General features: G+C 50.1%; 1 protein-coding gene and 1 long non-coding RNA gene across 2 annotated transcripts in view; one reads left to right on the top strand and one right to left on the bottom strand.

Moving 5' to 3' along the window:
• Positions 1-533, bottom strand: part of LOC143683193 (uncharacterized) — a 28,432-nt gene extending 27,899 nt beyond the window's left edge. Inside the window, exon 1 of the long non-coding RNA XR_013175418.1 lies at positions 362-533. This is a non-coding gene — a long non-coding RNA (uncharacterized LOC143683193). The remainder of the gene's footprint in view (positions 1-361) is intronic.
• The window catches only part of EYA2 (EYA transcriptional coactivator and phosphatase 2), a 310,794-nt gene that overhangs the window by 42,606 nt on the left and 244,397 nt on the right, over positions 1-23,791 (top strand). The gene's annotated exons all lie outside the window — the stretch shown is intronic.

Here is a 23,791-nt window from a genome sequence, read left to right as displayed (position 1 = left end):
AAATTTAACACTATGCTACAACATCATATACCTGTTATGCAGATTCACCAAGTGTTGAAAGTTTGCCACACCTCCTTTATAGCTCTCTTTCCCTATACATTTATTTTTGCTAAACCATTTGAAAATTACTTGCAGACAACATGATTCTTCACCCCTAAATACTTCAGTGTGTGCATTAGTTATCACCTGCTGTGTAACAAATTACTCCACAATTTGGTGGCTTAAACATTTATCTGACGTGGCTGTGGGTCAGGAATCTGGGAGCGGTTTGGCTGGATGCTAGGGCTCAGGATCCCTCACAGGCTGCAATCAGGGGCTTAGCTGTGCCGTCCTCACCAGAGGGAGGGCCGAGCCCACTCACCGGGCTCTTGCCTGCCTCTTTGCAGGGCTGCTGTCCCCTCAGGTGACTTTCCCCAAAGCAGGTGATCCAAGGGACAGAGGGAGAGAACCTGAAATTGGAGCCACAGTCTTTAAACCTAACGTTGGAATCTTGGGACTGGTGTACCGTCACATCCGCCTTGTGCTCTTGGCCACACCCTGATGCATTGTGGGAGGGGACTGCGTGGTGCACTGTGGGGGGGGACGGCGCGGTGCACTGTGGGAGGGGACGGCGTGGTGCACTGTGGGGGGGGAGGGGGGACTGCTTGGTGCACTGTGGGAGGGGATGGCGCGGTGCACTGTGGGAGGGGACGGCGCGGTGCACTGTGGGAGGAACTGCTTGGTGCATTGTGGGAGGGGACTGCGTGGTACACTGTGTGGGGGGGGAACAGCTTGGTGCATTGTGGGAGGGGATGGCGTGGTGCACTGTGGGAGGGGACGGCGTGGTGCACTGTGGGGGGGAAGGGGGGGACTGCTTGGTGCACTGTGGGAGGGGATGGCGCGGTGCACTGTGGGAGGGGACGGCGCGGTGCACTGTGGGAGGAACTGCTTGGTGCATTGTGGGAGGGGACTGCGTGGTACACTGTGTGGGGGGGGAACAGCTTGGTGCATTGTGGGAGGGGATGGCGTGGTGCACTGTGGGAGGGGGCGCTGCACGGGACAATGCAGACGGAAGCACCAGGCGCTGGAGGCACAGATGCCGGCCACCACACGGACACCACACCGTGTCTCTCCCGAGAGCAAGGCGTCCTCCTGCCTCGCTGCGGTGCTGCCGGGCATTTCTTGTTCACACTCACCCCATAGTCACGTTTCCCCAGCTATCTCAGTAATGTCCTTTTTAAAAATCAGACCTTCTTTCAACCTGGTATCTCGTCTGGGATCCTGCATATTATTTCCTGGTTATGTTTTTTTAGCCTCCTTTAAATCACGGCAGTTCCTCAGTCGGTTACGTCTGTGTGTTTTGTTTTGTCTTGTTTGAAGAATTCAGGCCATTTATTTTGTAGAATGTTCACAATTCAGATTTATCTGATGCTCCCTCTTGATTATTCAGATGAGCGTTTTGTCAGCTATACCACGTAGGCGATGCTGGAGAGCCCGTCTTTTTAGCTGCCGCCCTTTATCACCCTTCGGGGAATTGTCAGAGAAGTTACTGCACAGTGTGCTAAGTGATAGCAAGATGATGGGGGGGGGGGCACAAACAGGACACCACGGGGGTGCCGTAGGAGGGGCATCTGACCCACCGTGTCAGGGGCTGGGCTCAGAAAGACATCCAAGGAGGCGTAACAGCAAAAATGAGACTTGAAAGATGAGTGGGTGTGACCCAGCAAAAAAAGGGGAAAGTGAGAGGAAACAGCATGTTCAAGAGCCCAGAGGTGAAGAAGCTCAGCCAGTCGGCAGAACCGAAGGAAATTCAGAGTTGCTGACTTGGAGAATGCAAGGGCAGGTGGGCAAAAGATGCCAGAAGCTAGGAAGAGGCTGAAACCATGTAGCACATGCTAAGTCATGTGGATCAGTCCTGGTTCTTAGTGGCAAGCAACACAATCCACTTCAGCTAGTTTAAGCAGAATGGACATTGGGATCCCGCGTGGTGTCCACTCCGCTGAGAGCAGCTCCTGGAGCTTAGGGATGCTCCAGTAGATGCTGACTGCTGCAACAGTCCCCAGACCTGGCACATCCTTCTTTGACCCCTAAAAGGTCTGCCCTTGCTGCTTCCAGAAACCATATGCCTTTGCCACCCCTGGAATGGCATCTACTCCTTTGAGTCATCAGGTCCAAATCTAAGATTCAGGAGGATGAGTCTGGTAGTTGGAGCCCAGGTCCCGTGTCTGCATCTTAGTTGCAAGGGAGGCTGAGAAAGCAGGTTTCTAATATCTGCCATGGGGATCTGAGGCCCATAATAAGGGAATGCCTCAAAGTGGGAGGGATATTCAAAGGTGCTGCTAGCCAGCAGTAGAGACAGCTGTCCACCCTATGTGGGAAAAAGTTTGAACGTCATCCCATGAGCCTTGGGGAACCAAACCCCTAAAGGGTCCAAAGTAGAGCATGCAATAGCCAGATTTGGGGAGGAGACAGGGCAGGGGCAGCAGGACAGTCTGAGGCTGTGCAGTCATCCAAGCAGGAATGAGGATATGATCTGAGCCAGGAATCATGGCCTCAGGATGGGATGAGGGGAAGGATTAAAGAGAGATCCAGAAGGTGGCATCTCCTACCTGTTGCAGAAGTGAGAAGGAAAGACTGGTTGGATTCAGGAACAGGTGAGTGCCGAAAGGTCAGAGGTTTTAAGAAGTAGGGTAATGGAGGTGGGAGTTTGCCTGGAAATCTGGGCATCAGCTTATGGTGCTTAAAGCAAATAAAGACTGCTCTTCATGATGAGTTACATCACCTGAGTCCAATTTTGCCCCTCTTAGGAGAAGCAGTTGGCAGAGTGGTTAAGGGCGTGGACTCTGGAGCCCACATTCAGGATTTAAATTTGTTTCATTGCTTGCTCACCTGGACATACTACCAGTAGCTACCTCATAGGGTTGTTGGGAAGATAAACGAGTATAATGCATGTGCAATAATCCCTGGTCTTTTCCAGTCCTACCATTCCAGTCCAGACCCAAGTTGCGGCGCTGCCTGGACTTCCTCCTCTTTTCAGGTAACTTACCCTGACTTCCCTTTGCAGAGCCACCCGCCGCCCACTCTCAGACTGGATGCATTTGCTTCTGCTCTGATTCTGTGCCTTGTACTGTTTATTATCATATTATCATCCCACGGTTTCATGACGTACTTATGTATCTCCATCCACTCCTGGATGATGAGTACCTCATCTAGACCCATTCCACCTTCTTCACATTAAAGCATCTTTTGGTGTAAAGCCTGTATTTTAGGAGGGGCTGACCAGTCCAGCCCCCACCCAAACAGCAACAAGGGGAACCATGGAAGGGCATATGCTTCTGATCTGGCCAGTGGGGTGTACAGCAGCACCCTGGAAACAGTGCTTGGTTAAGGGGCCAACACATGGCTCTAGCTGGACCAATCAGGATAACCCTGGGGTTTTTTAGGAGAAAGGTACTATCTTACCACTAGGTTTGAAGAACTGGTTAGGGTCAGCCTGAAGGCACTGGAGGCTGTCTTTGCCAACAGCTTAGGGAAGGAGAGACTGCCTGAGAATGAAGCCAGCATGGAGGAAAGCAAAATGAAATTTGGGAGAGGGTGATGACTTTAATTTTTTAAAAATCCCTTGATTAAGCCATGCCTAAAGCTAGTTTTCAGTTATGCGAGTCAATAAATTCCTCTTTCTACTTAAACTAATTTAAGCTAAATTTCCTGTCAGTTGCAACTAAAAGGGTCCTGCCTAATGCATACTCCTCTCCCAGAGAAAGAGAATGAATTACTGTAAATCCTAACCACAGAAACTAATTCTTTTGCAGTAGAAGTTTGCTATGAGAAGAAGGACTGGTAGAAATCAGAGTTATTTTTTTCCGCCTTCTATTTCCAAGAGTCTGAGAGATGGTTTGGCAAAAACTGTAGTCTTCTCTTACCTTCCATTCCCATAAGGGGTTTGCACATCCCCAGAAAGTTCATCAGGCTCCAGTTGTTCCATTTATTATTGGTGGCCTCTAAAGGTGAAGGGTGAATACAGTGGTAATAGTTAGGTGTCGGCACAGTATTACACATGTAGTAAATGCTCAATTAAAACTTAGCCATTAGTAACTATTATTAGGATGCTGGACTTACAGTAGCCCATACTGTGCAACCACCTGTGGAGGAGTGCACAGGAAGTAGGATGTGTGGACCCAGGTATCTCAGAAATCTTCAAGAAGGAGGAAAGGCTTGATCTGGCCTGTTCTGGTTTGCTAGTTGCCAGAATGCAACACACCAGAGACAGGTTGACTTTTAATAAAAGTGGATTTAGTTCTTTAGTTCTTCAGAGGAAAGGCAGCTAACTTTCAACTGAGGTTCTTTCTTATGTGGGAAGGCACAGGGCGATCTCTGCTGGCCTTCTCTCCAGACCTCTGGGTTCCAACAACTTTCTCTGGGGTGATTTCTTTCTGCATCTCCAAAGGTCTGGGCTGAACTGTGGGTGCTGAGATGAGGTATGCTGAGCTGCTTAGGCTGTGCTACGTTGAGTCTCTCATTTAAGCACCAGCCAGTTAAATCAAACATCATTCATTGCAGCAGGCATGCCTCCTAGCCGACTGCAGATGTAATGAGCAACAGATGAGGTTTACGTACCATTGGCTCATGTCCACAGCAACAGAACTAGGTGCCTTCACCTGGCCAAGTTGACAGCTGAATCTAACTACCACATGGCCTTTCAAGGAGTCTCCTAAATTTAAAAAACATAAATAAATGGAAGAGGTCCTCTGTATTTGTTTCCAAGGGCTGCCATCACAAGTTATCACAAGCTGCATGGCTTCAAAGAACAGAAATTTATCCTCTTACAGTTCTGGAGGCCAGGAGCCTGGAATCAAGGCCGCACTCCTTCTGAAGGCTCTAGGGAAGGGTTCCCCTCGCCTCTTCCAGCCCCTGGTGACTCCTAGCATTCCTTGGTTTGTGGCTGCACCACCCCACTCTCTGCCTCTGTCTTCGCACGACCATCTTCCCTGGAGCTCTGTGCCCCCTACTCTTCTTATGAGGACACCAGTCATTGGATTTAGGACCTACCCTAAGTCCAGGATGGTCTCATCTTGAGAGCCCCAACAGATTACCTGGATTATATCTGCAAGGACTGTTTACAAGTCAGGTCACATTCTGAGGTTCCAAGTAGACGTGAATTTTGGGGGGACACTATTCAACCCTCTACAACCTTGTAGGCAAAATAGGCAGAAACTTATAATAATGGTTAACATTTATTGAGTGCTTGCTATGTGCCAAACGTGGTTGTAAGTGCCTCTCACATGTCAGTTTGCATCATATTCCCATACACCCAGGTCAGTATCATAATTACCTGTTTTGCAGGTAAGGGCATGATAGCAGAGAGAGGTTAAATAATTTGCCCAAAGTCACTTTATTCCTAAGTGGGGAACTAGGTTTTGGACCATGAATGTCTGGATCTCATGTTCTTAACCACTCTGCTAATATTACTATTACTAATGAAAAATAACCCACAGAATGGGAGAAATATTTGGAAAACATGTATCTAATAATGGCTCAATATCCAGAGTATATAAAGAGCTCCTACAAGTCAACAACAAAAAGACAAACAATCCAATTTAAATATTGGAAAAAGATTTGAATAGAAGATGTACAGATGACCAATAAATACATGAAAACAGGCCCAATGTCATTAGCTGTCTTGGCATTCCAAATCAAAGCCATAATGAGATACCATCTCACATCCACTGGAATGGCTTCTATATTTTAAAAAAGGAAAATAACAAGTGTTGGAGATGATCTGGAAAAATACAAGCACCTATTTATTCTTGGTGAGTGTGTAAAATGGCATAGCCACTATGAAGAACAGTGTGGCAGTTCCTCAGAAAGTGTGGAATTACGGTATGACCCACCCAGGAATCCATTTCTAGGTATATTCCCCAAAGAATTGAAGGAGGGTCTTGAACACATATTTGCACGCTGCTGCTTATAACAGCAATTATGCTGTTCACAATTGTCAGAAGACATAAGCAACCCCAGTGTCCATCAAAGGTGAATGGATAAACAAAACGTGGTATACCCTCACAATGGAATATTAGTCAACCATAAAAAGGAATGATGTTCTAATTCCTGCAGCAGTGTGTCTGGACCATGATGACATCATGTTGAGTGAAGTAAGTCAGACACAAAAGGAAAAACACTGTATGATCCCACTTATATGAAATAAGCAGAACATCATAAAGTCAGAAACTAGAAACGGGGTGGGGAGGGGACTGAGAAATTAACGTTTAATTGACATGGAGTCTCTCTTTGGGGTGATGGAAAAGTTTTGGCAATGGATGACGGTGATGGAGGTGCAGCCTTGTGCATGTAGCTAGCACCACTGAATTACATACTGGCAAAGGGATAGAGAGGGAAATTTTCTATTGTATATAAATTACCACAAAACAAACAAATATGGAACTGTACAACATAGGGAGAGTGAACCCTAATGAAAAAGGGTGGGCGGAAGTTCCTAACATAATTATAGTAATATGCTGCTTCATCAACTGTAACGGAAGTACCACAGCAATGCAAAATGTTGATAATAGAGAAAAGCGAATGATAATAGAGAAAAAGAAACTCCATCCTTTCTGCATGATTTTTCTGTAAACCGGGAACTCAATTGCTCTAATAAAAAAATAGCCGCAGCAGCAGTTCCCCAGGTCCCGCAGGTCGTCGGCAGGTACAGGGCGGGATGATGACGAAGACATAAAAGAAGGCACGCGGCCTTTGCCCGGTGGGCACAGGCAGGGCCTGGGCTCTCTGCCCGAGGGGGTTAAACACTTTGTTCTGTGTGGGTGGCCGGACCCGAGCAAAGGACTCCGGGAGAAGAGGGTGACAGGTTGGCTGCGGGGGTGGGCGGGCAAGAGCTCCAGGCGGCTGGGGACATTTGGGGCTGTGGCCAGCTGTCTCCCGCTGGCCAGGCTGGTGCACCCCCAGGCTGTCACGGGCCAGGCCCCACCAGCTGGCGAAGGGGAGTGGGGCCTACGGGCCACCCGACCTGCAGAGCGGAGCTGTGACCCCGAGGTGAAAGGTTCTGCCCGACAGCCCTCAGCCCCCTGACTCGCCATCTGTCTCAGCACCTGGAAGAGCCATTTCTGAGGTTTCCCTTTGGTGTAAGGGGGTGAACAGCAGAGAGGCCTCCGTGCTGCTGAGTTCCCTCCTTCCAAGCCCTGGGCCTGCTGGCTGGCAGGTGTATTTGGCTGAGAAGCTGGTCAGGGGCTGGCCAGCAAGGTGGGTAGTGCCGGGGGCAGAGCTGTGCCACTGGACTCCCCCAGGCTGCGTTCAGATCCCACCCCTGCCACTTGAGCTCCCTGACCTCCCGCAAGCCATGCAACCCATGAAACCCAGTTTTTTTCTTTTCGGTAAAATGGGCACAGGGTACTCCACCAGGCTGTTGGAAGGAGTGAAGGCGATGGTGTAGATTATGCACGCGGTCTGGTCATGTGGGGAAGCCCCTCCTAAGGTCAGATCCTGGGTCTGGCCCTCCCTAGCTGGGCCTCGGTTTCTAAAAGTGTAAAACGGGCGATGCTGTTTGCTGCCGGGGCTGTTGTGAAGGGTTCAGGGCAGGTGCGTGTGGTGCCCTGGGCACGTTCCTCAGCTCGAGCAAGAGGCTTAGCAGTGTGGTCAAGAACAGGCTCTGCCACTTTCCAGCTGTGTGGCCTCAGGCAAGTTACTTCCCCTCTCTGGGTCTCAGTTTCCTCTTGTAACATGGAGATGCTACTAGCCTCGCCTCCAAGGCTTGTCGTAAGGATTAGATGAAATTCCATGAATGCCTGGGTGCTGAGCCCACGGTGAGCTCACGCTGGGCGGCGGCTCGTAAAACTCCAGAGGTGCTGGGTGGAAGTGAGCGGCCATGAAGGAACGTTAGATTTTTCTTCTTGCTGTTCTTTCTGTCACCACCGCTCTCCTCAAGGAGGGCTGCTGGACAACTTGAGGGGAGGTGCCACTTTATACAAGAAAGAATGGGGCAAGAGGCCTGCTGACATTTAGAGACAATGTTGGTTCACTCAAGAGAGCCTTGGAGTTGGGCTCATCAGACTCCAAACCGGAGCAGTTCAGCGGCCTCACGAGATCTTCCCGCCCTGCCAGTCTCGAGAGGAACTGCACACCCAGCCTCCGGGGTGCGGTTTGCTGGCTTGGCATCCCCTCTCTGACACTCCTGCTTGTCCCTGGGTAAGCCACTCAGCCTCGCCAGCTGGGTCCCTTATCTGTAAAATGAGCACACCAACAATTCCTGCCTCCTGGGAGAGTCCCAGGATTAATCCATGCAGTGTGGTGATTCCCAGCGGGGATGGTGACAGCCTTCCCCAGTGTCTGGAACATTTTGGGTTGTCACTACTGGGGGGTGGGGTGTGGGGGTTGCGCCTGGAGTCTAATGGGTAGAGGCCAGGGATGCTGTTAAGCATCCTACAGTGCACACAGCAGCAAGGAAGTATCCAGCCCAAAGTGTCAGTAGAAACCCTGACATAGAGTTCTGGTCTTAGCATGAGGCAGATTCATGCTAAGTGTTCGTGTTTGTTGAATGACTAAATGAACTTGCCCTCTCCAAATCTCAACTTTTCCATTTGTGGGATGGAGATAATGTGTTTACTTCACAGGCTTGCTGTGAGATTCAGAGATAAATGTCACCAAGTGCCTGGCCCAGGGCATGGCCTTCTCTGGAGCCTGGTGACTGTCGTTGGCAGATGAGTGCATGCTGGAGGGCATTGGGGGTTGGTGGGGAGACCTGGACCTGGCATATGGACGGGAAGGCCCAAGCAGGAGGCATGTAGCGCTCAGCGTGTAGTGCTCGCAGCACCCACTGTTTTCTCCCTGAAGGGCTTCAGGAGAGAATATGCCAGACAAGAAGGGGTGCAGGCAAAGTGCACTGAAGGATGCTAGAAGCCACCTGGCCGCCAGTGTCTCCCACCTCGCTCAATTCCAAAGCTGTAAGAATTTTGAGGGAAATTTTGTCCCCGTGTTGTTGCCTCACTTGTGCATAATTCACTGAGGCTGTTCTGTAACAGCACCTCTCTGACGCTTGCTATCCTCTGCAGACTTTCATTTTTATGTTCTCCTGCTCTCGCTCTCTCTTTCTGGCTCCCCCCACCCTGGCTTCCCCTTTATTTCTCAGAAAAAGAGGCCTTTTCTCTCAAGTGCAGGAAGTCGGCTTCTGCCAAAATCAAGCAACTGGATGCTAACAGCGCCTGGGTGGGCGCGGTGTCCCCAAGCGCTGGCCTTGGCTCAGGCACTCCCTGTGCCTGAGAGCCCCGTGCCTGTGTCCTCGCATGGGCTCTGGGCACCGTGGGGAAGGGAAGGCTAAGACCAAGGGCCACGGGTGTGAAGGGTCCTCCCTGCCACGCAGGAACAGTCCCATCTCAGCCCTCGAATGCAGAGGCCGCTGTAGGTGACACCTGCTCTGGCCCTGCGGATGGGGGTGGGCTTTGGGGAGGAGATGCCCAAGGGTCCCTCCCAGAGGGACCTAAGCCTAAAGCCTGTCCCCACCTCCGGGCAGTGTGGCTCTGTCCCCTCATCTGGGCAGTGGGAGCAGGGAGCGCACATGGCTCCCAGTGGGAGGAGTCGGCGAGTAAGGGGGTGGGAGCACGTGCGCCTCCCTGGGGTGCTCCACCCACTGGTACTGCGGGGCCACCATATCTGTGGTGGACAGAAACATCGTATCTGGCTGCATGGTATTGTTGGGAAGACTCACTGAGCTCGTTCCTGTAAAGCTTCCAGCAGGGTCCAGCACACCGTGAAGTGCTCAGAAAATGCTAGTTAATGTTTGTACATCACAAATTTTACCAAATTCACCCCGACTGTGCCCTGAGAAGGGGTGGCACATGGGAGAGGAGAGGCGTGTGAGTGCTGAAGATGCCACATTCACCATCTCCGGGCATTCGATTGGTTCATCAGATCTGTGGGAGGGAGGGCCCTTCTTTACCTTGGCAGCATTAGCCCTGCCGGCCTCAGTTTCCACCTCTGTAAAATGGAGGTAATCATAATGCCTGCATGTCAGTGGTCTGGATGAGTTCAATGAGATCTTCTATATAAAGTGCTCGGAACAGTGCCTGGCCTTTCGTAAGTGCTATTCAAGTGTTTCCCCTGTTGAGTCAGGTGGCAGAACTCTCAGTGACTGCCTGGCAGAGTTTTAGAAACCTTAAGCTCCTTGCTTTTAGCAAGTGCCAAGACATCTTGGAGTGCTGAGCAGCCTCTCCCATGCCTCAGTGTTTCTGCTCTACCGTCTTCCATGTTTGCACGCATGTACACATACATCATGAGCATTTGCACACATGCACCATGGGCATTTGCAGCGTCCTCGAGGCCTGCAGAAGTGCTGGCTGCTCCGGACCTGTGACCACGAGCCACATTCTCAGGGCTCCTTGGAGACTTGAGAAGCTCAGGCTTGTTTAGACTTTTCATAACTTGAATCCAGTCATCGTTATGGCATCTGATGATTTTGGACAAGACCTGCCTTTCACCTCTGCAGCCTGCTGGGCCCTTCTGGGCGTGTTGCAGGAAGAGAATGTCTCATTGCTCCTATCTGCTTAGTCAGCTTTTGCAGCAAGCTCTTGACATGCGGATCTTGTGTCTTGGTTTAGCTTTTCAGACCTTCTGCGGTGCCTTGCTGCAGAGCCGGGAGGCAGCGGGACAACCCAGCCAAGCCTCGTCTGCTAGCGATTCGCCTCCTGGTGGCCTGGGCTGCCGAAGACACCGAGCTGGCTCATTCTGGCTTGGGGTCAGCCTTTGTGACCTGTGTGCCTGGGACAAGGGTGGGTTCAGAACTTGGGCAGATCTGGGATGGAAGACCCTGAGTGCTCCTTGAGGGTTTTGAGAAGTACTGCCCACGTGATCTGCATCTAAGTTGGAGTCTTAGTGGCCAAGGTGTCCTCTTCTCTGGACCTGTCCATTGGGTTCCTGTGGGACAGCCAAACCCTCTGCCAAACTGGCCTTCACTGGTGAGGGCTGCCCCCTCCCTGCTTCTCTGTCACTGCAGACGGCGGTGGGCTTTGGGGAGGAGATGCCCGAGGGTCCCTGTTTCTCCATCACTGATGACAGCTGCTTCTTTCCTGCTTCTCCATCAGTAGTGAAGGCTGCCTCCTCCCTGCTTCTCTATGACTGCTGAGGGCTACTCACTCTCTGCTTCTCTATCACTGGTAAGGCTGCCTCCTCCCTGCTTCTCCATCAGTGGTGAGGGTTGCCCCCTCCCTGCCTCTCCGCAGCTATGAGGGCTGCTCCCTCCCTGCTTCTCCACAGCTGGTGAGGGCTGCTCCCTCCCTGCTTCTCCATCCCTGGTGAGGGCTGCTCCCTCCCTGCTTCTCCACAGCTGGGGAGGGCTGCTCCCTCCCTGCTTCTCCACAGCTGGGGAGGGCTGCCCCCTCCCTGCTTCTCCACAGCTGGGGAGGGTTGCTCCCTCACTGCTTCTCCACAGCTGGGGAGGGCTGCTCCCTCCCTGCTTCTCCATCCCTGGTGAGGGCTGCTCCCTCACCGCTTCTCCACAGCTGGGGAGGGCTGCCCCCTCACCGCTTCTCCACAGCTGGGGAGGGCTGCCCCCTCACTGCTTCTCCACAGCTGGGGAGGGCTGCTCCCTCTCTGCTTCTAAGCTTGAAACTCTGGGAGGTCTTTCCCATAGAGACACAGTGCATGGGTTTGTGTTTTATTTCTATTTATTGTTCTTGTTATTTTAACATTTATGGAGCACGTCTTAGCTGTGAACTCATTTCTTGAGCGTCACTGCGGTGAGAAGCTCTCCAGGGTGCAAGGCTCGGGGTTGCTTTGATTCGTTTTTGGCTTTTGCCCTATTTATTTTATTAAAAATATCATTCTGCTCGGGGCTGCCCTTGTTCCCAGGGTTTTTCTGAGTGTGCCCCTGGGTCCACCCGACACACTGTTGTTTTGAGCTTGGGCATAACATCAGGCCACGCAGGTCAGGCAGGGTCAGCTGTGTTTTCTGCAAAGCGTCAGAATAAAATAAAAATATTTTAGGCTTTGCGAGCCAGATGGTCTCTGCTGCAGGTACTCAACTGTGCTGTCGCAGCGTGGACGCAGCCACAGATGGCACGTAAATGGAATAAAGCTTTATTAACGGAAATGGGCGGCACCCCAGATTTGGCCCGTGGGCCAGTGACCCATCCCTCATGTATGGACAACGGGGGGGGGGGTCTATTCTTCGGATTGGGGCTCACCTCTCGTTCCTCCATGGATCTGATGTGAGTCCTACTGAAGGCAGCCTCAGCCTGTTGCTACTTCTTTGTTTCATCCTCTCAAGCAGGGGTCCCCAGGCCAAAGGCGGTCTGCTTCCTGGTTTTGTGAATAAAGTTTTATTGGCACACAGCCATGCCCATTTGTTCTGATCCGGCCAGGGCCGCCTGCGCGCAGTAGCGGAGTGGAGCAGCTGGGACGGAGGTGTCCAGGACTGCAGGGCTCCTTTTACAGAAGTAATCTGAAGTTAACCTTGAGGTGTGGGAGTGGGAAAGGGCTGATGCTTCAGAAACCGTCCTGCTGAGGATGAGATCAGATTGGGCCACACCTGCTCTCCCCATCAAGATGTTGAGTTACAGGTGACAGAAAACCCAGTCCAGGCAGGTTGAGCAATAAAGGGGATTTGCGGGCAGAAGCGTCGCAGGGTGGGTCAGGCGGCCGGCTTAGCTGGGTCCAGGGTCCAGATGCAGGTGCCTTCTGACTCTTGACCCCATTTTGTTCTCCTGCTTTGGGGGCTTCCCCCTCAGGCTGCCTGTGGGACCAGAAGGAGGGTAACTCCAGCACCATGACTTCTCAGTGCCTGGCATACAGTAGGTGCTCAATAGATGGTCATTGAATGAATGGATTACCCAAAATTGACTCAAAGCTTGATACATTTGTTTAGGTGTTAAATTGATACTCCTTTTAAGACTTTTGGGCAGTCATGCATTGCCCAGAGATGAGAATAAGTGTGTGGGTGCTGGAAGCAAATTCCTTTGATTGAAGCCACTTTGTTCGCTTGGGCAAGGGGCTCAGCCTTCACGTGCCTCGGTTCTGCACCTGCAGATGGAAGCCGCGAGTAAGCGCCCACCCCGTGGAGTTGCCCGGAAGTGCAGATGAGGTTGTGGTAATGTTACCACTTCCTGGCAGCCGGCCCCGGGCAGTGTCCTCAGGGCTTGTGTGTTTTTACTCATTTCGCCCTGCCACCACCACTGCCACGGGAAGTAGGTGCTGTCGTGAGCACATGACACTGGGGAGCACAGACACAAGGCCCCCAGGGGCTCGTTCCAGGCGAGTGGTGGAGCCGGCATATGCCCAGGGGTCTGGCCCACAGCCCTTCTATCATCCACGGGGCGTGCAAGATGCATCCCACCAGGCCTAGCACAGAGTGAGCAGCCTGTGATGGAGAGAGCTGTAAGTGTGCACATACCTAAAGGTAATGCGGGGCATGCACAAGGGCTCTTCCTAGGAGGACACACCAGGCATGGGTGTGAGGGAGGCAGTTAAGTGATACAAAAAAACGATCACTTTTCCAGGCTCTGGGAAATCTAAGTTCTTCTTTCCCCCCCTGGCCCTAGTGTGCTGTGGGTCCTTCAGGACACAACCCTGAGATTCAGTTTTCATAACCACAGAATGATCCAGTCCACCTCCAAGAACCCTTCTGCCTCTGACATTCTAAGATTCGGAGACTTGATGGCTATGAGTTTGGAGATCTAACAGCTGGGCTCCCGCGTTTCCAAAATTGCAAAAATTGATGTGGGGTGCCCACATTGTGTCACGGACAACGTGAATTACTCTGCAGCGCCTGTCCCAGCTCCTTCTCCTGGGCCTTCGCACGCTGCAGAGGCTGGAAAGCTAACAGTGACATTTCTTGGACCCAGATGCATCTGGATTTCTAGAAGCTGTGTAAATTCGGCAAGTTCCGTGAGATTTGAGAGGCAGAGGTGAGGTGGAGGTTGTGCTTGAAATGCCTCTACTGTTTCTGCTGCTGGGCACGTCTGTAGTAGGTGGGATTTCCTGCACAGCTTTAGCAGAGGTCCCAGGGACCGGCCACCAGCTTTGTGTGTGCTGCGAGGTGTGATGTCGTAGCCTGGCTCCCCCAGAACCTGACCCCAGGACAGAGGTTAAGGTGCAAGTCGGAAGGAAGACTCCAAGTGCAAAGAAGTTTGGCCTCCTTCCTTCCTCCCTTCCTTGTTGCTTTCATTCGCTGCTTCATTTCTCTTAACAAATATGTATTGAGCACCTACTGTATGCCAAGCACTATTATTAATGCTGATAATCAATTGTCTTTCAGCAAATTTCTTCATGAATCTTAGCTTCTAGAGGAGAGAGGGAGAAATAATAAACCTTTAGCCTAAGGCATATACAGTTAGGAGTGCTAAATGTAATGAAGAAAATAAGGTAGGCCAGGAGCGGATGGCGGGATGGAATTCTCTTCCAGATGGAGTATCAGGTGGTCTCTCCGACAGAAACTTGGAACGTGTGGGAGGGGCCCTGGGGGCCTGGCTGAAGGACAAGTACTGTGGACAGGAGCACGGAGGCCAGTGTACCTGGAAGGGAGTGAGGGAGGGCACATAGGAAAGGGCTGAAGGCCAGAAGTCGGGGGCTAGCCAGGTCACACAGGGACTTGGAGGCCAAGGCAAGTTCTTGAGATTTCATTCTGAGCAAGGCAGAAGCTGACCTCACTTAACCCCTATGTAGAACTCAGTGTGATGAATTATAGAGGTGTCCATTCCATTTCCTACTTATTCACCCATCCATCCATCCATTCATTCCTTCAGAAAGTATTTGCTGAGTACCTACTGTGTGCAGCTGTGTGCTCCTAGTAGGTGGTTTTCTTGTTCCCCGGATGGATAGTACAGGCAAGGGAGCGAACCCACCAAGACAGGGGGATGAGCATTTCTCCCAGCCCCTGCTGCACTTCCTGCTCACCAGTGGACCTTCCCAGAGGCTGTGCATTCAGGAAGAGGGACGCCTCGGTGGCTGCCATGGGCTGCCCCACCTCAGGCCTCCATCGGGAGCGCTGCCTTTGAAGGGCAGTGAGTCAGGCCCCCAGATTCCCTGGGGTGGGCAGTGCCCACACTCCCTAGACAAGAAGCCTGTGCCAGGTCAGCTCCTGTGCCATTGAAGAAGGTTCTCCTGGGGACACTTAGCTGACAGCTAAATTCTTGTTTATTTTAAGATGCAAAACTTAAGGCTTTTCTCTGTGGGAATGAAGGTAAAGGAGGAATCATTCCACTTGTAACTGCACGGAAAATGGGACTTCACCAGTATTTCTCCTTCTCCCTAGTTCAGATTTGCACAATTCATAGAATGCAATTTTCAGATGAATCCAAATTTTCACATGTAACCCATTTTCAAATGTAATCTGAATTACAGTTTTCAAAGGTAGTCCATCAAAATGCAATTCCGTTTTCAAATGTGAGAGACCCAGTGTTTGAGATCTTGAAAGTCAATTTTTAAAAATCTTTTTTACAGCATTGTTTCTAATATTAAACATGGATGAACTTTGAAGACATCATGTTGAGTGAAATAAGCCAGACCCGAAAGGACAAATTTGTATGAGCTCACTGATATGAAATAATTAGAATAAACGACCTCATAGTGTCAGAATCTAGAATACCCATTACCAGGGGATGGGGTGGGGTTGGGGAGTAGGGAGTTAAGACTTAAAATGTACAACGTTCCTACTTGGAACAGTGGAAATGTTTGGGTGATGAGTGGTTGTGATGGTAGCACAATATTGTGAGTGTAATTAAAAGCAATGAAATATATATCTGAATGTGGTTAAAAGGGGGCATGTTAGGTTGTGTATGTTACTAGAATAAAAATTTTTTAAACTATCCATGGACCTGCACTACACAAGCTGAGAACCCTGGGCTAAAGCTATAGTGACTACCACAATTATAAAAATGTGCTTTCATCAGTTGTAACAAATGTACCAAAACAAGGTGTTAATATACAGAAATTCTGTATTTTATGCATGATTGTTCTGCAAACCCGTAACTCTTCTAAAAAGATAGGAAAAAAGATAAAATAAATCAGAATTTTTAAGCTAGAAGCGACCTCAGGCACAATTCTAACGTGAACCTCATCTAAAAAAAAAAAAAAGACGGCACAAAACAAAAGGGAAGCAGTTGAGTATCATAAAACATAATGTTTCTGTAATGCTTCCTACATGCTGCTGTTCAGTGCTTTATGTTTACTATCTCATTTAATCTCTGTGACAAGCCTCTGAGGGAGGCGCCCCGTTAACCCCACTTTCCGCGTGGGGCGCTCAGGCTGGAAGGCTCACTCCCTAAGTTAACGCTGCTGATAGTGGGGGCCCAAGCTGTGTCCCTACCCATCACACCCACATCACACACACATCGACAGCTCAGACCTGGGGCTATGGTAGTCATAGGCTAATGTTCGTAAAAATTGGGGGGATGAGTGTGCCTGCTTGTTAAATGGAAAGGGCCTCATCACACGAAGATTCAGTAGGCACCATCCACAGTTAAAAAAAAAAATGTGTATAAGAACGACTGGGGTGGGGAGTGGGGGAAATGTCCCCAAACAACTGGCCTGGAGCAGGGCTTGCCAGCCTGCACACTGCCGATGAGGGCCGAAGAAGTCTTTGTTGTAGGGCTGCCCAGCCATTGTAGGATGTTAGTGACAGCCCCTGGCCTCTATCCACTAGATAGAGTGGCAGCCCACACCCAGATGTGACAAATAAAAGTGTTTCCAGACAAGACACATTGTCTCCTGGGGACAACAGGGCCCCGGATTGAGGACCGGTGGCTTAAATACTAAGGCCATGGGTGGCATTTTTCCTTTCTCTTTTGTATAATGTCCACTTTTCCCTAAATGGGCATGGATTGCATGTGTAAATTGAAACGAAGTTAGCATCAGGAAAGATGGTGCCACGCTCCTGTTCAGGACCTTCCCAGGGATTCTCAGCATCCTTAGACTTCCAAAGGCCGACGAGACCCTGCACCACCTACCCCTGGGTCCTTCCCCTCTCACCCTCCTCGCCGCGTTCCAACCGTGTCCTTCTTCTTTCTGTTCCTCAGCTGTTCCTGTCCCTGTTTGTGCCCACCTCAGGGCCTTGGCACGTGCTGCCGGCATGGTTATTCTTCCCCCCCACATCATGTGCTCACTCAGTTCAGGTGCCTGCTCACGGGTCCCCTCCACCAAGGCCGTCCCTATCTCCCTGTCTAGAATATTTGTGTGCTTCCTGTTTGTTTTTTATCTCATCCACTAGAAGGGTCCGGGAGGGCTGCGACTTTAATTTAGTTCCGGCTCTGTCCCCTGAAACTAGAACAATGCTTGGCACATAGTAAAAGTTCAATAAATATTTGTGGGAGGAGAGGGAGAAGGAAGGAAGGACAGCAGTTAAGAAAAATAAATCAGTGAATTCAGAGGCTTCCAGGAAAGGAGCAATCCTTCAGCCCACACAGCTGTGTTTCTCCCTAAATTCCAACCCATTTGGACAAAGGGTGTGGCTGATGGACAAAGGGTCTGAGTGGCAGGCAGGCTCCTGGAAGCCAGCTCTTTGAGGGAGTACAAAGCCACCACCTCCTCCTAGTGTCATTTTTGGGGTTAAACGGAGCTGAGCTCACATCAGGCCTGGACTGGACCCCGTGGGGAAGTGAGCCCTGGTGGTCCTCAGCTCAATGAGGCAGGGGCAGTAGTCATGGGCGTGCGGAGAGGGCTGGTGGTCTGCCGGCCAGAACTTTCTGGCAGAGGATTTATTCTGGGTGTTTTCGTTCGTTTGTTTGCCTTGATTGGGGAGTGGGAAAGAAGAAATTACAGTAACTTTGGTTAGTCTGAAGATCAGATTGGAATGTTAGTTAGCCCTGCAGCATGTTTTCCAAGCCTCGGTTGGTTTCTTGGGTACATCGAGGGAGGTGAAGTTTTCCTTTTCCTGTCTCTTCGTTCTTTTGCTGGGTTATTCGTTTTCTTCAACAGTTGATCATGCAGTCATCAAACATTCAATGAGCACTGATGGTGGGTCAGCCCCTGACACCTGGCTTTTTGGGGGGGCCTCAAGAGGTATAAGAACTGTCCTTAGCAAATTTCATGTCACTAGCAACTTTTCATCCTTTGGGGTTGAAGTTTCTTGTGATTTTGTTCTCCCTTTATTGGTTTTATTTTTTAAAGACAGAAGTAAATAACATGCTCACTGTGAAGCATTGAAATAACACTTTATGTAAAGTAAAAAGTGACTAGTCCCCAGTTTCCTCCTGATATGACTGCTGTGAACTGTTGGGTTTTAATACTTGCACAAGCTGTCCTACAAATTTATTTTCTTTTTTTCAAAAATGGGATCAGACCACACACACTGGACCTTACTGTTTCCCTTTTATATTGCTGGGCATCTTTCCATGTCAGCACATCTAGATCTGTTCTGCCAGGTGCTGATAGTTCATTCTGTGGGTGTATCACCAGCTTTATTTGTCCTCTGTTGATTCCCTAGGACAGGGATTGGCCAACTTTTCTGTAAAGGGCCAGCCACTCAACACTTGGCTTCCTGAGTCTCTATTGTAATTACTCAACTCTGCCATCTCAGCATGAAAGCAACCGTAGACGAGATGTAAACAAAAGTTCATGACTGTGTTCCAGTAAAATTTTATTTATAAGAATAGGTAATGGGCCAGATTTGGCCTTTAGGCCATAGTTTACCAGCAGCTGACCTTGTATGCCCACCACATTTTTTCCATCCTCATGTGTTCTGAAAGACATGTATTTAGGTTTGGGTTTAGTTAGGGGGGTTTTTGTTTTTGTTTGATTTAGGTGTTATTTTGGGGTGGGGGGGATCACTAATTTTTTTTTTTAATGCTGTATTACATATGCTTTTCTGCAGTTCATTTCCCCCCTCAATTATGTTTGAGGAAATGCCTCCAAGACAACCATTTTTACCTTTACTTTCTGTTTTTAATGCATAAGGTTCTGTTGCATGGATAAATATCCTATATTGGCCGAAGTAATTCTGGCCGCTGTAACGGATAAACTCGTTAGTCTCACGACTTAACATAATCACAGTTGATTTCTTACTCACATGAAGACCAGGAACAGTGTTCTCAGTAGACGGGGCCCTCCGTGTGGGCCAGGAGGGGCCCAGGCTCCTTCCACTGTGTAGCTCCACCCTCCTCTCGGGCCTCAGGGGGAGTCCATTCAGCAGGTGGGTGAGAAGAGAGACAAGGACAAGCGTTAGGGATGTGTACGGGCCATCCTGGGCCTTGCGAGCGTCACTTCTGCTCATGGGCCATTGGCCAGAACTCGTCTTTGACTGCCCCTAACTGCAAAGGAGGCTGTGACATGTGGTCTGGATCTGTGCTCAGAAAGAATATAACTGGGTTTTGGTGAGCACATAAGCAAATAAAGCCGTGACTGTAGTGCCTGGTAGGGAGGAAGCACTCAATAAATGCTACCTCAGTTAGCATCATGAACAAGTGTTTTTGTACTGTGATGCCCTTAGGTCTCTCGGTGGGCTCTTTGCCCCTGCATGAAATAGCCAGATTCTCCCAGCTTGGAAACCCAGACAACACTACCGTAAGTGTTTCTGACATGTCCCACTGTGACTACTCAACGTTTCTCAATATTACCGATGCTTGTGCCTCTGACGGTCTGTATCCCTGCTCTGAAAGTTGCTTCGCTCACCTGTGAACTGGCGAGCTAATTATCCAAACCTGTTAGTATTTCACTTACTATAAAACTTTGTCAATACCAAGTGAAGGCTTTGGGGTCTTTCTTATGAACAAAACACATAAGCGCCGCAACTTGCAGTTTGTCCCAAACCAAGTTCCGTTTTCCCTACCCAAACTCCCCCTGTTGGGTGTCAACTCTGCCGTCCTCTCGTGGCTCACGCTAGTAACCTGCCAATCTCACATCTCTTGCATCCCAAAGTAAGTGGTCCAGTTGATCACTAAATTCTAGATCCACCCCAGTGCTTTATTCTCACCATCACGCCCTTCCCTAGTTGCAGTAGTCACATTTTTTGCCTAAACTTTCTAGAACTTTGGTCTCCGTGCTGGTCTTGCTGCCCGCAGCTGCGCTTCCCTCCACACCACCTGCCCCTCTGCTGTGGGAATAAATCTCTCCAGAATTGTTCCTTGGCTGAACATTCTCCACTGGCTCTTTTGTCCCTGTAAGAAAATGGCCAGGTGCTCTGCCAAACCTGGAAAATGCCTCCACTTGGCCGCCTAGTCCTGTTTCTAGCTGACTGTTAACCACAGGAGGACACAGGGAGACCAAGCCTGGCTGGGTGCAATAAAATGTCATGAGTGTTGATGAATCTCAGCCCACATTTTCTACAATTATGAGAAAACCATGAGCATGTTAAATGGTTCTTCACTGGAGGTTGATGTGAAGATGGTAGCATTACAGAAATAAAATATTCCCATGATGGACCCGTATTTATTCCACATCATCCGACACATTGTAGGTTTTCAGGAAGCAGTCGTTCAGTGGATGAATAAATATGTGAGAACAGACCTGACCAAGCCAAAAAGAGCTTTCTAATTGCATTCATTCCTGTCATCATGTACAAGAAAATCCCTCCCTTTTGCTCAGGGTTTCAACATCTCGCACTAATATTTGGGTCCAGATAATCTTTGGGGTGGGGTGGGGGTGCTTTCCTTTGCATTGTAGAATGTTTAGCAGCACCCCTGGCCTCTGCCCACTACACACCAGTGTCTGTGTCTGCTTCTGCGGAGCTCAAGCCAAAGTCACTGTCCCTTCTCCTTCAGGCTGAAACTTCCCAAGGGCAAGAGCTGTGCCGTGTTTGTCTCTCTGGTGCCAGCACCCAGCACTGGGCTCCGAGCAGGAGCTCAAGCCGCTCAGTCATTGAAAAAGAAGTGCATTGAGCAGCTACTATGTGGCCAGCGCTATGTCAACCCTGGGGACCCAGCAGAAGCAGGAGCTGAGAGGCCCCTGCCCCCAAAAACTGGGGTCCTCGTGGCTGAGGGGCAGTGAACTAGCACAAGAATGCGTAAGGTGCCTTTAGGGCGTCTCAAGTGCTGTAGCTGGAGGAAGGAGCGCAGGAATGCTCTGTCCTCACTGGGGGATGAAAAAGAAGCGCTGACGTTCAAGCCCCACCCCCAGAGATGTCTGATTCAGTTGGTCTGAAGTGGGGCTTGCAAGTTAGCATTTTTTAAACACCCAAGGGGGCTCCAGTGTGCAGAAGGGGCCTGGGGTGGGTGGGCGGTGTTGAGGGGACACTGCTGGGTGGGTGGGCAGGCGGCCTCTCTGAGGAGCCACCTTTGGCCCAGTCGGGTGGACAAGCAGGACCGGCCCTCCAGGCAGAAGGGACTGCGCGTGCAAAGACGCAGCAGTGAGAGGAAAGACGGGGCAGAGCGTTCCGCATGAGCTGCTGGGGGGGTGGGGGCTGCAGGGCCGCTGTCTGGCAGGGGGGGCCTGAACCCGTGGTGCTCAGGCTGCAGGCCTTAGCGTGTCCCGGGCCGCGAAGGCAGCTCGGTGGGCCGCAGCCAGCACCAGAGGGGAAGGAGAGGAAGGAATAGACAGGAAAAGACCAGAGTGTGTCACATGTGAGGTCAGTGCGGTTCCTTGAAACTTTTATGTCATGTTTTACAAAGCTGTACGCTGAGCTGCATTGTAAAATGCATTTCTTTCCAGGAGTCTCAGTCAAAGAATTTGAAAGCCCCTGTTTTCAGTTCCTGTGAAAGTTTGGAATTTAGCCCAAGGGCAGTGGGGAGCCATTAAAGAGTTTTTAGTGGGGGCATGACAAGGTCAGATTTCTGTTTAAAAGCTCCCTCCCGGCATGTGGAGAACAGGCTGGGGGGCTGGGGGGTGGCAGAGCTGGGACACGCCTCAGGAGGCTGCTGAGATCAGTCATGGAGAGAAGAGTGGCAGCACGTGGGGGCCACAGAGAGCAGCCGATGGGACACATGGCATGGAGGGAGCTGGGAGGTTTCTGGCCTGGGGACCCCTGAACCCCGACTTGGGTGACCCTTCCTGTGGCACAGGTACTGCAGGGATAACGGGCAGTGAGCTCTTATTTGGCGTTCCCTCGTTGCCAGGTATTCTGCTGAATGCTTTCCAGTATTAACTCATATAGCCCAGACAGCCAGGCCCTAGGTGGTCACTGTCCTTTACCGAGGAGGAAGCTGCGGCCCAGAGAAGGTGAGTTCCTTGTCTGCGACTGCAGCTGTGGAGGGGTGAGGCTGCCATTCCAGCTGGGCCGGACCACCCTGGGGTCTGCTCTCCACCCTCCGTGGCCCCTGGGAGGTTCCTCGGGGGCCAGATTGCCTGAGTTTGGATTTAGGGGATGATAATAGAGCCGAAGGGTACAGTGAGGATTCAGTGAGGGGTGTGCTTGCAGCCGTGCATGCCTGGAGCTTAGAGAGTGCTAGATAAACCACAGTTATCTGTGCTCCCACAGTTACCCTAACTTGACGTAGCAGGTACATAGCCGAGCCCGCTATCAACCCACATAACTGGGAAACAGGACGGCCTGTGGCCGGGGCTCGAATCCTGTCTCTGCCACTTACCTGCTGGGTTTCTGATGTGTGACAGCACTATCAGCTGTCGTGATTAGACACTCTATGGCATGTACTTAGAGCAGTGCCTGGCCTGTAATTGTGATGCCTCTCTATGTGCCAGCTGTTTATCCAAATGCTCAAAGTGAAGCAGGAAAACAAGTGCCAAAGCTAGGGGTCAGTGAACAGCCGGCTCATGCCTTGGCAGAGGAAGCCCAGTTTGGAAAAGGGGCCAAGATACTAAGTTTCGTTTCACTTCTGACCTCTCAAAATTCATTTCTGGCCACTGCTAACCCTCGAGAGTGGACCCAAACGACAGCTGCAGGCCCAGGGGGGGCCATCAGAGTTGCTTAGTAACACCCCCCCCCCCGGCCTGGGCCTGGTGCTGACCCCCGTGTGTCCCCCTCCTTCCGTGGCGAGTGACTGTTTTCCTTGGCGCAGGATGGAGGCAGGTGACCTCACCTGGGTGACGCGGGCCCAGGCTTGTTCAGCCTCCAGGACGTTCTTAGTTTTGTTTTATTTATTTATTTTATTTTTTATTGCTTTTATTATGAAAGAAGTTTTCAGTTTATCGAAAAAGCTTGCAGAAAATCGACAGTGCCCCCATACTCTCACGCACACAGTCTTTCCTCTTACGAACCTTTGCATTGGTATGTATCTTTGTTACAACTGATGAAACGATATCCCAATAATGAAGTCACTAATTATAGTCCATAGTTTACATCAGTGTCCACAGTGTAGTTCAGTCCCATGGTTTGATTTGGTTTTGGTTTTGAACTTTTTTTATTGTATAGTATAACATATATAAAGCAAAGAAATAAAGAAGCCTCTCATATTTTTCCTTCTAGCTGCTCCAGAATATAGGAAGCTAGAGGGTTTAAATACTTTTTTATCATCACAATCGACTTTTTTTCCTTCTTTTTTTTGTGAGCAATAACATATATACAAAAAAGCTATAAATTTCCAAGCACAGCACCACAATTAGTTGTAGAACAGATTTCAGACTTTGACATGGGTTACAATTTCACAATTTTAGGTTTTTACTTCTAGCTGCTCTAAAATACTGGAGACTAAAATAGTTATCCGTTTAATGATTCAGCATTCATATTCATTTGCTAAATCCTATCTTCTCTGTATAACTCCACTATCACCTTTGATCTTTCCATCCCTCTCTTTAAGGGTGTTTCAGTTATGGCAATTCTAAATTTTTGATATTGGAAGGGTCTGTCACTAATATGGGGTAGGGAGATGAACTATCTGATGTTCTGGAGAGGCTGGGCTAGGTTTCAGGACTTATCTGGACCAGGGACCCATCTGGAGGTTGTAGGTTTCTGGCAAGTTACTCAAGTGCCTAGAACCCTTGTGGAATCTTA

The sequence above is a fragment of the Tamandua tetradactyla genome, chromosome 1 (assembly GCF_023851605.1).
Source record: "Tamandua tetradactyla isolate mTamTet1 chromosome 1, mTamTet1.pri, whole genome shotgun sequence".
Lineage (NCBI taxonomy): Eukaryota > Metazoa > Chordata > Mammalia > Pilosa > Myrmecophagidae > Tamandua > Tamandua tetradactyla.
The sequence above is the reverse complement of the archived record's forward strand: the minus strand, read 5'-3'. Positions and strand labels throughout refer to the sequence as shown.